The 15,393-nt window shown below is 37.0% G+C and overlaps 1 protein-coding gene across 4 annotated transcripts in view; it reads right to left on the bottom strand.

Moving 5' to 3' along the window:
- Positions 1–15,393, bottom strand: part of Frs2 (fibroblast growth factor receptor substrate 2) — an 88,759-nt gene that overhangs the window by 30,103 nt on the left and 43,263 nt on the right. For 3 of the 4 annotated variants that reach the window (XM_069988445.1, XM_069988443.1, XM_069988448.1), the window contains exon 2: positions 217–304. The gene's annotated coding sequence lies outside the window, so the exon portion shown is untranslated. Of the gene's footprint in view, positions 1–216; positions 305–5,802; positions 5,828–15,393 lie in introns of those variants that run through there. The other variant, XM_069988446.1, reaches the window with a different exon arrangement.

Below are 15,393 nucleotides of genomic sequence, written 5' to 3'. Positions count from 1 at the left end.
TTTTCCCATACATTTTCTCTGAAGTTGTGATTCAATAAAATTACTTTCACAGTTCTTAAGAAGGTACAGCAGAGATACACGTTTTCTAAAACTATATATTAGAATTCATCCTATAAAGAAAAAACAGAAATAGGTGACAATTTTTTAGTGTCCACAATTTCATTAATAGTTATATTAATTTGAAAAACAATAAAAAATAAATATGAGCCCACTTACTGATCTGGTTGAAAATCCACAGCTGCATCTTATAAGAAATGGACTATTTCATCATTGTTTCTTCTCGGCATCTTCCTAATGGCCATTTCTGAAAGACATTTATTAAGAATGTGACTCAAATATATAACAAAAGTCATAAAATCATAAAGGGTAGTTACCTAAGTTGTACTGACTAAAGTGAACTATTCAAGGCAGTTATTGAGCAACATCTTAATAAAAAAATATTATTAAAAAGATGACATGGGTGGGAGAGAAAATTAGCTATTGTCTCCACAAGACCAGAATGCTTCAGTCCTCATGTCTTTCACTTAGTTGGGACTCACAATTTCTTAGTGTAATTTACAAACTGGAACAACAACAAAAAGGAAGATTTAGACACAGCGAACCCTAAAATTATACATTTTGAACACACTCAAATAATAGTTTATATATTGTTTTCTTACTGTCTATTTATAATGCCTATCAGAAGAAGATGTTTGTCAGTTTTACTTACATTCACATTCTAAAACACTTTAAACACCTAAAACAATGACTGCCATGTTTGTGGGCTACCCTGAGGAACTATGTAACATCAATTGATGAAATTCAAGTATTGTAAAATGGAAAAATCTTAGCTGAGTACCAGTGGTTCATGCCTATAATCCTAACTATTCAGGAGGCTGAGATCTGAGGATTAAGGTTCAAAGCCAGCCCAGGCGAGACAGTCCATGAGACTCTTACCTCCAACTAAACACAAAATGTCAGAAGTGGAGCTATGCTTCAAGTGGTAGAATGCTTACCTTGAGCACAAAAGCTCATGGACAGTAAGCAGACCCTAAGTTCAAGTCCAAAGATGGAATCAGACAAAATCATGTTACCTTCTATATTTTTGTCAACAGTACCTTTAGTAAAAGACTGCAAGAAGGGAGAATGGTGGACATGCAATTTTGCCAAACACTGACAAATGGGTTGGGGTGATTTTTCTTTGTTAAACATGTACATTCTTGGGCTGGGAAGGTGGCTCAGTGGTAGAGCGCTTGCCTTGCAATGTGTGAGGCCCTGGGTTCGATTCCCCAGCACCACATAAGCAAAAAAAAAAAGAAAAAAGCTGGAAGTGGCGCTGTGGCTCAAGTGGTAGAGTGCTAGCCTTGAGCTGACGAGCTGAGGGACAGTGCCCAGGCCCAGAGTTCAGGCCCCACAACTGGACTCAAAAAAAAAAAAAGTACATTCTTTGAGATACTTAGGAAATAGCTAGAAATATAACAAAAAGTCTTTTGTAAGAAGTGAAAAATTGAGATTGGCAAGTCTCAAGAGTCAAAAACCTTAAAGTTCCCTATTTCTCAGCCTGTAACTGGGCCAAAACCATTTTTAAATGCTTATTTATGGAGAAAGTAGGATGGAAGAAACAAAGATGGAAGTTAAACCTCTCAAATTATACCATGTTTCCCAGTTTATTTTATTCTTTTTTTTTTTTTTTTGAGACAAATCTTGCTGTAATTGAGCCCAGACTGGTGTTAAACTGATGATCTTGTCTCAGCCTCCCAAGTTTTGGAATTAGAGGACTGAACCATTATACCTAGCTTTACATACCCATTTTAAGATAAAGATACAAATTAAATTGAAAAAGAAAAAAATGTAAAAATTAAAGACAAGTAAAGCAAGCTATTTGTATAATGTCGACATAATCACCCAAGGCACTTTTAAAGCAACAAATCCATATAGCAATATGTATCCAAAAAGGAAGAAAATCTTTAAAAAAAAAAAAAGTCCTAAACCACGATTCAGTAGTCTTTCTACAAATGCTACCAAATAGTAGGGAGATTCAAACATAAAATAAGGGAGATTCAAATATAAAATCACAGAATTAAAAATTCTGTTACTAATTTGAATTGAATACAAACTCATGTTTCACTTAATCACATTAATACTCCTTCCTTTGTTCTTTGCCTTGAAAAAGACTTGAAGCAAATATTATCTGGTGCCTACCACCACTTCACATTTAAATTGACCAGGATTCTGGTACTGTCAGGCACCAATGGCCTCATGCCTATAATCCTACCTTCTAAGAAGGCAGAGATCTGGAGGACTGACATTTGAAGCCATCAAGGGCATAAAAGTCTAAGACTCCATCTCCAAAATAACCAGCAAAAGTAAGATACACACACACACACACACACACACACACACACACACACACACGCACGCACACACACACACAAATTCCAGTATTATAGGAAGCTATTGATATTATAGAAAGCTAACAATATATCCTTACATTGTGATTCTATTTTCCACAAGCTTCCAAAAACTATGAGCCTTGTAGAAAAAAGCCACAGGTAGGCCAACATGAAGGACACAAGGTGCCCACTAACTAAAATTGAGTTATTAAAGATAATGACTACCGAAGATTGTAACATTAAATAAAACTCAAGGTTATAGTCACCTTTAGAAGTTGCCATACTACAAACTATATATGAAAGGTACTGAGTATCCCACAAGCTCACCTATAGGTGCTCTACCATTAAACTACACCCGAGCTTTCACTTCTTACTACACACGTCTCTATTTCACAACTGCAAGATTGTAATAATTGTTTCCTGCCTCATCGTTGCCCACCTCAACAAACAGCTTAGTGATTTTCAAAACAAAATCAGATTATGTCAAAATTCTCATCAAGCCATCCAAATGAGCAGATCTGTCTAGAAGCTGAAGGCCTTACAAGGGCCCATAATCTGATTTTTTTTTTTTTAAATCTTCCCACCTTCTCCAACTTTCCAATCTTATCTCCTGTCATCACCCACCCTCCCCCCCCCCTTTTTTTTTTGTTCATTACACTCAAATCATAAGGCTCTTTTTCCTTTCCTTGGATCAATAAGCATGTTCTCACTTAAGGGCTTCAGGACTTGTTTTTTTCTCTGCATGAACACCGTTATCTCTATGGCTTACTCCTTTACTTCCCTTAAGAACCACCAACATAAGTGATATTCCCTTTTCTGTTACTTTTTTATGGATTTTGTGATTACATATAAAGTTCTGGGAAAACTTTACTTCAAACTTCTCTGTTGCCTTTAGGTAGCATGACCATTAGAAAGAATTCACCACCGCCCCAAATCACCCTTACCCCACCTCAAATCCATTGACTCACTTTTGTCTCCCACCCCATCCCACCTCTGTAATGGGGCTTGAACTCAGGGTCTCTTGCTCCTGCGAGGCTTTGTCACTCACATTTGGTGCTGCCTCCAAATACTGATGCTAAGGTCTCAGCCTCCTCTTATTTGGGACTACAGACATGAGCCACTGGCACCCCAGCCTGAACTCACAACTAACTCTTCACATGATCAAACTAGTAAAACAAGGTAGGGTTGTTTGAGCTTAATTATTTTAGCATTAAATAAACAAACTTCCGCTTGGTTAAATATGCAAACTTCCCCTCTGTCTATGGCTGGCAAAGTTCAAGGTCTTAAGAGAAACAGCCATGGAGTAGAGAAAACGTAAGCTAAATACAGAACCGCAAAAGAATTAGTTTTCATTCGTAACAATTAACATGATCACCTTTAAATAACTGGGAGCTATTCTATACAGAAAAATCAGAGGAAAAAAAGAATTTGAAGATTGTGTGTACACTTATTTACAAAAAGTTTCTGTACTTTTCTGAATTTGAAATATTTACCGCTCGTTGTGTATACATAAGGCATTCTATTGATATTTAAGCTTATAATGAATTGTTAGAGTTATGGTTTCTAATTATTTTCTAGAAAATCCTCTCACTGGGAACATTGTAATTTCCGACAGCATCATATAACACTGATGGACTTTAATCTGTTTAGCTGCTTGGTTTTTTTGTTTGTTGGGGATGGTACAACAGGGCCTCAAGGCAGAGAAAAATCACTGTCAAACTATAAATAATGTAACCTTCTTTTAAAAAATACCTTAGGATTTTAGTTTTAATTTCTCAGCAACAAAACACTGTTCAGATCCATAATTAAAATTAAATAGAGATGGTCTGTATGGGTTTTTTTTGGAATTTTTTTTATTGTGAAAATACTGTACAGAGGAGTTACAATTACATGGGCAAGATAAAGAGTACATTTCTTATCAAGCATGTAGCCTCCTCCTTTGTTTCCCCTTCCCATCCCTTCCCATCCTCCCCCCCCTCCCCAATCCTCCCCTCGCCATCCCCCCCCCCGCCCCCTGCACGAAAGTTGTAAAGTTTGTTTTCGACATAACAACTTGTACATCTCATTGTTGCAATGGGGGTCTGTATGGTTTTTAAATCCATGTTTGAGGCAGCACCTCTAGTGTTTGCTTTTTTGATTTGCATTTTAAAGAAATGGTACCGTGTTGAGTGTGAAGTAAATATCTCTTGAAACTATAGTCTGTAATTGTCTCTTCTGTAATCTGTAGTTGTCTTCTCTGTAGTCTATAATTGTCCCCTTTCTCCTTCTGTCACGTCATACAAAATGAGCATCACACTTTAAAACTTTTATTTGCTGGGCGCCTTTGGCTCATGCTTGTAATCCTAGCTACTAAGGAGGCTGAAATCTGAGGATCTCGGTTCAAAACCAGCCCGGGCAGGAACTTCCTGAGACTCTTATCTCCAATAAACCACTAGAAAACCAGAAGTGACACTGTGGCTCAAGCAGTAGAGCGCTCACCTTGAACTGAAGAGCGCAAGGACAACGCGCAGGCCCAGAGTTCAAGCCCCACGACCAACAAAAATAAATAAATAAATAAACAAACTTTTCGTTTGTTGTGTGCATTTGTATTTGTATGTCAGGCTGTTTTACTGAAGCTTGAACTCAAGGCTTTAGTAGGCAAGCACTCTACCACTTGAGCCACACTCAAAGCCTCCAGAACTTTTTTTTTGCCACTCCTGGGGCTTGAACTCAGGTCCGGGGCACTGTCTCTGAGCCTCTTTGTGCTCTGGTCACAGCACCACTTGTGGCTTTTTAGTTTAAATTTATCTGCTTTGGGAGGAGAAGGGGAATCACAGAAACAATGGGACAAAGGGTGAACCAATTCAACAGTGATAACTCATTAGACATTATGTTGGAAATGAATTTTACAACCTGGGGGGAAGTAGGTCAGGAGGGGAAAAAGTGGGAGAAAATGAGGGAGAGGTAACACTGCTCAAAAAGAAATGTACTTATTACTTCAGTTATGTAACTGTAACCCTTCTATATATCATCTTTACAATATAATCTAAATAAAACATAAGTTAATAAATACAATGAGACTAGCAAAAAAAAAAAAAAGTGTCTCACAGACTTTGGGCTTCAAACCATGATCCTCAGATCCTAGCCTTCTGAGTAGCTAGGATTATAGGCATGAGCCAAGCATGGGCTTTGTATGTTTTAAATATAGACACACAACTCACATTCCAGATCATGATATGAAATGCATTTTTAAGTAAAAAACAATATTATATCCTTACATTGTGATCCCATTTAGAACATTAAGCAAAAAAAATTCCAGAGTAATTTTCTTCTAAATCTTCAACAATATTCAAAAGAGATGCATACATGGAAAAGAGCATTCAATTTATTAAATTTTATAAAAATTTATAGTTGCGGGGCTGGGAAGGTGGCTCAGTGGTAGAGTGCTTACCTTGCATGCATAAGGGTCTGGGTTCGATTCCTCAGCACCACATAAGCAGAAAAAGCCGGCAGTGGGGCTGAGGCTCAAGTGGTAGAGCACTCGCCTTGAGTGAAGAGCTGAGGGACAGTGCCCAGGCCCAGAGTTCAGGCCCCACGACTGACAAAAAAAATATATATATATAGTTGCAAGTTGGATATTGATGGTTCACAACTATAATCCTAGTTACTCAAGAGGCTGAGATCTGAGGACTGTAGTTCGAAGCCAGCCTGCGCAAGAAAGTCTGTGAGTTTGTTATCTCCACTAAACTCAAAAAACATGGAGCTATAGATCAAGTAATAGAGCACTAATGCAAAAGCAGCTCAGACACACACACACACACACACACACACACACACACACACACACACACACACACACACACACACACACACACACACACACACACACACACACACACACACACACACCCAGCTGCTTACTGAAGTGAATAAAATAACATTATTATAAAGTGCTGTTTGCTAGCACAAGAAAGACCTGTACTAAGGCAATTAATAAGACTTGTGGCTTAAGAAGAAATACACTAACTTGGTTAACATTAGAAAGTATGGGAGTTTGGCTTTATAACTTTCCTCCAACAAACCAAGTTGGATACTTCCCAAGTTAAATTTAGCTCCTACTTATTACTTCTAGGTATCAGAAAAAAGTTCAGCTTTAAACTAGAAATGTTTAAGTGAATTTAAAAAGTAAACTGGTAGCAAAGTTTAAGACCCAAACCTACGGTTTAGGGAAAGTATTTTTTCAAACATAATAAAATGATTTTCCTAAGGCAGGAGAGTTTCAATGTTTTTTAACATAACCACACAAGTAGCAAAAAATACAAAAATGCTGCTTGTATGCTGTGAACATGTATGTCCCTTTCATGCATCTCTCGCCTTCTTTCCATCTGTGTGTCTGTGGAAAGAGAGGAGAAGAGGAAAAGAAAGAGGGAAAGAGAAGAAGGTAGGAAGACGGGAAGAAGGAAAAGAAAGAATAGAGGGCCAGGCACTGGTGCCTCACTGCTATAATCCTAGCTATTCAGGAGTCTGAGATCTGAGGATCGTGGTTTGAAACCAGCCAGGGCAAAAATGTACCCGTGAGACGCTTATCTCCAATTAACCACCAGAAAACTGTAAGTGGCCCTGTGGCTCAAAGTGGTAGAGTGCCAGCCTTGAGCACAAAAGCTCAGAGACAGTGCCTAGGCCCCAACTTCAAGCCCCATGACTAACCAAAAAAAAGAGAGGAAAGGAAAATGTTGAGCGAGGGAGTTTCTTCCTCAATCTTGGATAGTCTATCTCCACTCTTCTTCATGTCTGCCTATCTATCTTACTTAATAATATGGTTCAAGCACTGATTTTCAGAAAGAAATCATGTAACAGTTTTCAGCCTGTAAAAACAAAGTATAACAATAGTAAAGAATCAGAAAATTGGCTTGAGGCTGTAGTTCAATGGCAGAGTGCTTTACTGCTCCAGACCCTGAGTTCAACTCCCAATACTAACACCACTACCACTATCACCACCCTCTCTCCCCACCAAAAAAAAAAAAAAAAAAAAAAAAAAAATCAGTGTTGGTTGAAAATAGATAAATGAAAGTCACAAAATTTTCAACTTTCTTTCAATCAGAAAAACATGAATATATACAGTCTACATTAGTGGACTCATTGAAACAAATCTATACAGTTTTGAGCTAAATGTACTAAAATCTTACTAAAAAATAATAGAAAAAATAGTAGATATAGGTTCAACAAACATGCAAAATAATTAAGTTCAGCAAACTCTGTCTGAACTTTTCCCACTTCATTTCTTCAGGTGAAACAACACTTTTCCACATCTTAACACTGAGAAATTTACTCATTTTGTGATTTGAGGGTTAAACACTTTCTCACATTTCCTATCTGTCTATATGTGCTTTGCCAAACAGACTAGGAATGGGAAACAAGCAAGCAGGAGAAGCAGAGACTGGAGGATCTTGCTCTCATACAAATGGTGGAGCAGTTGTAGCAAGGTCAAGTCTGGGGCAGAGGTGGCATCATTTAGAGAGAGCCCGCAGAGCCACTGTGGTAGACTGTGGCGTCTGTCTGTCTGTAGATGACACTGCCATCCTCACAGGAATTGTGATTTATTATGCAGTGTGATTTTGGACATTGTTTCTGGCTGGTGAGCCCTAAATCTGATTCACTAACCCTTGCACTAATTTGATGAGCCACTGAGTTCTATCACCTAACAACCACCTTTTAAATTACATAGGCTTAAATTATTTTTAATACCTCCAGGAATTCTGACACTTCAGATAGGGGTTACATCCATTCTCATCTGCCCTGTCCCATAGAAAAAGACTATTTTAGAAAGAAGAAAAAAAAAAGACTTCAATCTCTCGAAACACAAAACTTATTATTGTCCACTTTCAACTTACAGACTTATTATGGAAATTCCTGGAACCTTACTTTTACTAATCATTTTCCTAATTTAGAAAGTGAAATGTGTAGGCCACTTTAGATTTATTTCAAAAGATACTGTCAAAGGAACAGTGGTGACACCCAAAAAAAAAATACATGCAAAAAATAGCATTCACTGAGCCAACAAATTATCCCAGCATGCCTGACACCCAGGTGTTTCCAGCAGCTTTCTTGCAACAGGAGCTTTATACCTGATGGTCCATAACCAAAAAGACATTTCTGCTTAAGAGTCATTAGGGTCAAATTTTATAAGTATCACATATTCCTCTCTTTTAATAAGTAGCTCAGTAAACATCTGCATGACAAAATAACGGACTCTTCTGTTAAAAAAAACAGCGCACAATAAGCCAGTTTTGTCATAAACTGATTATATTCCTCTTCCTGTTAAATTTCTCCCCACTTCTTTTATAGTTCAGTAATGCTTTCTCTAGTGTCTAAAAACATTAAAGCTCAAGTCTGTTGATCTTATTACTTGATAGTATAAACATAACACAAGTTTTGTAAAGAGTAAAGCTGAAGACAAAATGTGATTTTGTGAAAGTCTCAGGAGCCAGTTGCCACTAGAGTTGAAACTGTAATAGTCCACCTTTATCCAGTTTCACATTCCATGTTTTCAGTTAAAGATTAGAAAATATTAAACAAAAAATTCCCAAAATGAACTATTGAAGGGTTTCATTCTCTTTTTTCTTCTTGGTGGTTTGGGGAGCGGGGGTGGTTGCTAGAGAGAATGAACCAGAGCCTCCTACATGCTAAGCACGCATGTTCTATCTCTGAGCTACATCTCAACCCAACAATTTGTGTTTTAAGTTAGAGACTACATTTTGAAATATACTACCATGCTATTTCCCACACAGGGAGTAAGCTTTCAATCTGTGCAGGACAGTAATGCTGTTCATACAACCTATCCATTAATCACTTAGAAGTTTCGGTTATCAGACTGACTGTCTTGGTATTTGTATTCAAACAATTTCTGTGTACTTACAGAGCACTGAGCCTTAATAGTGATTCTGGAAATTTTATTATGGTATATCTTACAACTGTCCTATTTTACTACTAGTTATTGTTAATCTCTTAATATGCTTGATTTATAAACTTTATCACAGATATATGTTATAAGAAAAAAGTGGGGGGTAGGGGGGAGGCTGGGAAGGGAGGTGAAGGGTAAACAAAGGAAGAGGCTGCAATGCTTGGTAAGAAATGTATGCATTATCCTGCCCATGTAATTGTAGCCCCTCTGTACAGTATGTTCTCAAATAAAATAAAATAATATTAAAAAAAAAAAAAGAAAAAAGTGATGGATGATTACAGTTATCCACTGGAGGTCTTGAAGCATATCTTGGATAAGGAGGAACCACTTTATGTGTTTTTTGTGGCAATTAGAGGCTTGAATTTCTTTTTGTTTCTATGCCAGTCCAGGAGCTTGAACTCTGGCCTGGGCACTGTCCCAAAGCTTCTTTTGTTCAGGATTAATGCTCTATCACTTGAGACACAGCTCCACTTCTGTATTTAGTTAGTTAGTTAGTTAGTTAGTTAGTTAGGTGATTAATTGGAGATAAGTCTCAGGAACTTTCCTGCCTGGGCTGGCTTTAAACTGTGATCCTCAGATCTCAGCCTACTGAGTGGCTAGGATTACAGGTGTGAACCACTAATGCCCAGCTATTGGAGCTTTTTTGCTCAAGATCAGTGCTCTACCACCAGAGCTACAGCTCCACTTCCACTTTTTAGTAGTGAATTGCAGATAAGTCTCATGAACTTTCCTGCCCAAACCAGCTTCAAACCCAGATCCTCAGATCTAAGCTTCCTGAGTAGCAAGGATTAAAGGTATGAGCACCAGCACCCAGCTTACTTTATGTTTTGATAAACAGAATAATAATCAAGCATAGCTTTAAAAAGTTATACTCCTTTTAGAATAAAATGGGAAAAATATACCAAGCATTGGGAGATACTGATATGTAATATATGCCTAATGTACTCAAAAGACGAGAAAAACTCTGAATGTTGGAAATGGGTGTCATTAAACTTTAAAGTTCATGATGAGGGGCTGGGAAGATAGCTCAGTGGTAGAGTGCTTGACTCGAATGCATGAGGCCCTGGGTTCGATTCCTTAGCACCACATAAGCAGAAAAGCTGGATGTGCTGCTGTGGTTCAAGTGGTAGAGTGCTAGCCTTGAGCTGAAGAGCTGAGGGACAACGCCCAGGCCCAGAGTTCAGGCCCCACAACCAACCAAAAAAAAAAAAAAAAAGTTCATGATGATCATAGGACTGGAGTAGGTGAAGCCTGGAGGGTTAAAACACTTTTCTAAAGAAACTGTCTTCAAGCTGGCAAAGCCAACCAGGCAGGAATGTCTGTAACACTCTTATCTCCAGTTAACCACCAGAAAACTGGAAATGGAGATGTAGCTCAAGAAGTAGAGCGCTCGCCTTGAGCTGAAGAGCTCAGGAAGAATGCCCAGGCCCAGAGTTCAAGACCCACAACCGATAAAAAGAAAAAAAAAATAGAAACTGCCTTCTAATTCTTAGTTGAGTAGTATCATTAAAACATCTCATCTTTCCCTTCAAATAAGTCACAATGAAGCTAACTGAATACCATATGGCATTAAATCTGTATTTAATAAAATACTAAATCCAAGGTAAGTAATTTCAAACCCAACTTTATATTTTAATATAAACTCTAATTTATGATTATTTATTAATAACCTATAGTTATCACTGTAGAAAATGTTATCAAGCCAGGCGCTGATGGCTCATGCCTGTAATCCTAGCTACTCAGGAGGCTGAGATCTGAGGATCATGATTCAAAGCCAGCCTGGGAAAGGAAAGTCCCTGAGATTCATATCTCTAATAAACCACTAGAAAACTCTAAGTGGCGCTGTGGCTCAAGTGGTAGAGCGCTCACCTTGAGCTGAAGAGCACAAGGACAGCGCCCAAGCCCAGAGTTCAAGTCCCACAACCTACCAAAAAAGGAGAAAAAAAGATAATTTTATCAAGTCACATGTAATGCTTACGAAGTTAAATCGATTTTTGTTTATGAATTATTAAGGACTATTTCATTAATCACCAATTACAATATACTAGTTATTTATTGCACTTTCAAAAGATAGCGTATTTCAAAACCTTGATGCCAATTAACCAAAAAAAAAATTGTTTTCTAGTTTCAGTGAACCAGCCTTATAAAATAACACCATAATCCCTTAGGAAAAAGTTCCTTTGCATTTGTTTACCTCATACTAAACATTGCTTTTTACATGGGCATAAAAGGAGAAAGTTCATACAAAATCAAACCTTTAAATGAGACAAGTATACGTCAGCCTTATAAGACTAGCTATATTTGTGTTTTATATGAGAGGTCTAGAAATAACACTAAAAAGGACCTAAAGCTAGTTCTGAATTACTACTCTATTATGAAGAGTAATTATGCGATGAAGCAACAACAGGAACAGCCAAAACACTAAAAATAAATGTGGAGCTAACAAACTCCTATCAAAACAGTACAAGAACAAAAAGTATGTGAAACCCAAAAGAAAATGTGTATATAAAGAAACAAAAAAGGCAAACCTAAGAGACATGTACTATTTTCCCTTCTTCTAAAATGACAGAGGCATAGTTAAGAGTTGACAGCTCTGTGAAGTCTTTGTGACAAAGGTAAGAGACCTTGTGATGGCTATTACAAAAGCAGTGAGAGCTGCCAGACAATACAAAACACTGCCATCCTCAGTTTAGTTTGACTGGATGAAGATGGTGGAAAAAAATGCAATGAGAAGGAAATGAGTTTAGGAAAATGGTAACAATAAAAGCAGTCAATAGTTATTGAGTTGTCTAATTTTTTTAGGTTACATACACTGCTTCCCCAACCCCCAGAACAAACTTCATAGCTACTAATAGTTTGTCCATTTTACATGTTTTTTTAAGTCTTGAGATTCATAGAATTTTAAACAATATGGCAAAGCTCTATGAGTATTTAACACTGGATACATTACTTCTCCATTTAAATACCATCGTCTATTACTGTCCATGGAGATAACATTAGAACACAAGAACTTCAAGTGTCAATGCTTTAAATAAATACTAGCTAAATTTGTCTCCTTGTTTTTCACTCACAGATTCTAGCGTCCCCACAAACAATATGCAAGGCACCAATACAATACTTAAGATGTATTAATTTAATCTTATGTAATATTACATAGTAGGTATTCCTATCTTAGAGGTAAAGAATCTGAAAGACAAAACAGTGAAAAAACCCTTATTTCTGTGAACTCAGGCATTCTGGCTAAATCCCTATCACTACACGGTAAGCATAATGGAACCCGTGGCAAAGGAGTCCATCTATCTAGTTGTATAGCTAATGTGAAGACTATAAGACTTACTATGTTTGACATGCTTGTAAATTTATACTACATTCTTAACAAAAGAAACCCCAAAATTTAAAAATAACATAAAATCAAAAAAGATAATTCTAAATCTGAGAGAGAAGAGACATTCCAAAGCAAGCTGACAATGAGAGAAAATGGAGTCATAGTTACTAAGGGAAAGGAGAACGGGAAATGGGAGATATTGTTAGAGACCTTTTCAGTTTGGAATGATGAAAAAGTTCTGAGGATGAACAGTGTGATGGGTACACAACAGTATAGTGTATTTAATACTACTGAATAGTACATGTTAAAATGGTTACAATGTTTAAGTCTTATGGTGTTATATTTAACTACAATAAAAACAACAACAAAAAAGAAGAAGCAGCAGCAAACTGACTTATGCTGAAGAGATTCTGGTATCTGAGGCACAATGAAAACAAAACAGCATTGCAATACTAAAAATTGAAAATTCTTCTTTACCTTTCTAAGTTGTTTTTATCTATTTCAAAAGTAAAGAAGCAAACAAGCAAACTGAGTAAACAAGATGCCAAATTCAAACCACCCAAAAAAATAGCAATAGGTACAAAATAAAAAGTACAAAAATATTTAAAGAAGAGATAATTACTAGGGAAAACATTAAATTGAACAAGAAATGAAATATTAATCAGTGAATTTTGTGAGACCTGACCTTGAAAAAAATTGTAGTAAAGTTATAGTAATCTAAGTACTAAATAATTTACTCCCTAAAAACCTGGCATATAAGAGAAAAATGAGGAAGGAAATTTGTATAAATGTTTGCAAGTGGTAAGGATTAAAAATATACCACCGCCGGGGCTGGGAAGATGGCTCAGTGGTAAAGCGCTTGCCTTCCATGCATGAGGCCCTGGGTTCGATTCCCCAGCACCACATAAGAAAAAAAGCCAGAAGTGGCGCTGTAGCTCAAGTGGTAGAGCGCTAGCCTTGAGCTGAAGAGCTGAGGGACAGCGCCCAGGCCCAGAGTTCAGGACCCACGACCGGACCCAAAAAAAAAAAAAAAAAAAATACCACCGCCACGGGTCCCCATAGTTTAGGCATGTACTCCTAGCTACTTAGGAGGCTGAGATCCTGAGGATCACAGTTTGAAATCCCACAAGACAGAAAAAGTCTGAGAGACTTTTATTTCCAAATACCAAAAAGCTGAAAGTGGCTCAAGTGGTTAAGTGATAGATAAGAGTGAAAAACTTAAGAGAAAGTGCCCAGGCCCTCAGTACAAACCCTGTACTGGCACCAAAAAAAAAAAAAAAAAAGAAGAAGAAGTCTATGTCTTCCTTTATTAACGATTCATTAACCGATAGACATAGTATGTAGGCTACTGGCAAAATATTTTGCACAAGTAGCAATACAAAAGCCTTTTTAAAACAAAAGCCTTCTCAAATATACTTTACATATTTACCTATACATAAGTACATGTATATTTATATACATATAAATACACACATTTCATAAAAATTCTTATTTGTAACTCATTTGCAATTCAGGTCAAATCCAAATGTTGACATTTTAAATGACAGTATTTTTAAGCATCAGTGATGTTTGAGTTGAACTTTTAAGTCTGAATGTCAAATGATACAAATGGACAAAGTAAAAGGCCTCTAAATGGAAAAATACACAAAATACTAAATATGCAAAAGAAAACAGGAAATATTCTTATCTGCAAGAGCTGTAGCAACTTGCAACTTTTTAAAAGTCACATTTCTGTGGGCACAAATTTGCCAACTAAATATAATCTAATTAGCATACTTCTACATAGTCTAAAGCAAAGAACTTCATTCCAAAAAAAGAAAACACTTCAAAGCACAAGATTAAAACCACGAACTTCATTAGAATCCAATGCACTTTTTTTTTAATTAATGAAGCTCTTCTTGTATATAAAGATAGAAGTTATAAGTCATGGTTTGCTTTCACAGCAGTACAAATAGACTAAGGTAGCCTAAAACACAGTTGCTTAACTCATATTTGACAATATAATAAATTTACAAATAATTAAAGGGCATTAAAATCCAGTGTGTGTGGGGGGGTGGGGGGGTGGGTAGATGGGTGTGGGTGTGTGTGGGTGTGTGGGTGTGGGTGTGGGTGTTGCTAGTATTGAAGCTTGAACTCAGGGCCTGCATACTATCCCTTAGCTATTTCACTAAAGCTAGCATTCTACCATTTGAGCCACATGTTCCATTTTTGGCTTTTTGTTGATTAACTGGAGATCAGACTCCAACAGACTTTCCTGCCTGGAGTGGTCTCAAATTATGATACTCGGACTTAGCCTGTTAAGTACCTAGCGTTACAGGTGTGACTTTATTATTTTTAATTTTCTGAAAAATATATCAGCAAACCTGCATACACATGAAATTTTTAATGAACAATTTTAAACATCTACCCTTTAATGAACAAGTAGACACTTGTTAACTGTTTATATTTCATTGACAACTGTCAAAAGAGGCTGCACAAATTCCACACCTTATCAAACCACATTTTTATGTAATAAACCACAATTTTATTGGTGTTACAAATTTTATCTAATAGGTGAAAACAGTAATAAGCTATTAATAGATTTCTATTTATGTATATTTAGATCTGAGGACTGTAGTTCAAAGACAGCCCAGGCAGGAAAGTCCATGAGACTCTTATCCCCAATAAACCACCAGAAAACCGGAAGTGGCGCTATGGCTCAAGTGGTAGAGGCAAGCTTTCCCTGAAGAGCTCAGGGACAGCGCCCAGGCCCAGAG

Source organism: Dipodomys merriami, unplaced genomic scaffold (genome assembly GCF_024711535.1).
Source record: "Dipodomys merriami isolate MVZ:Mamm:240054 unplaced genomic scaffold, mDipMer1.0.p SCAF_10, whole genome shotgun sequence".
Taxonomy (NCBI): Eukaryota; Metazoa; Chordata; class Mammalia; order Rodentia; family Heteromyidae; genus Dipodomys; species Dipodomys merriami.
This window is presented reverse-complemented; position numbering and strand designations above follow the sequence as displayed.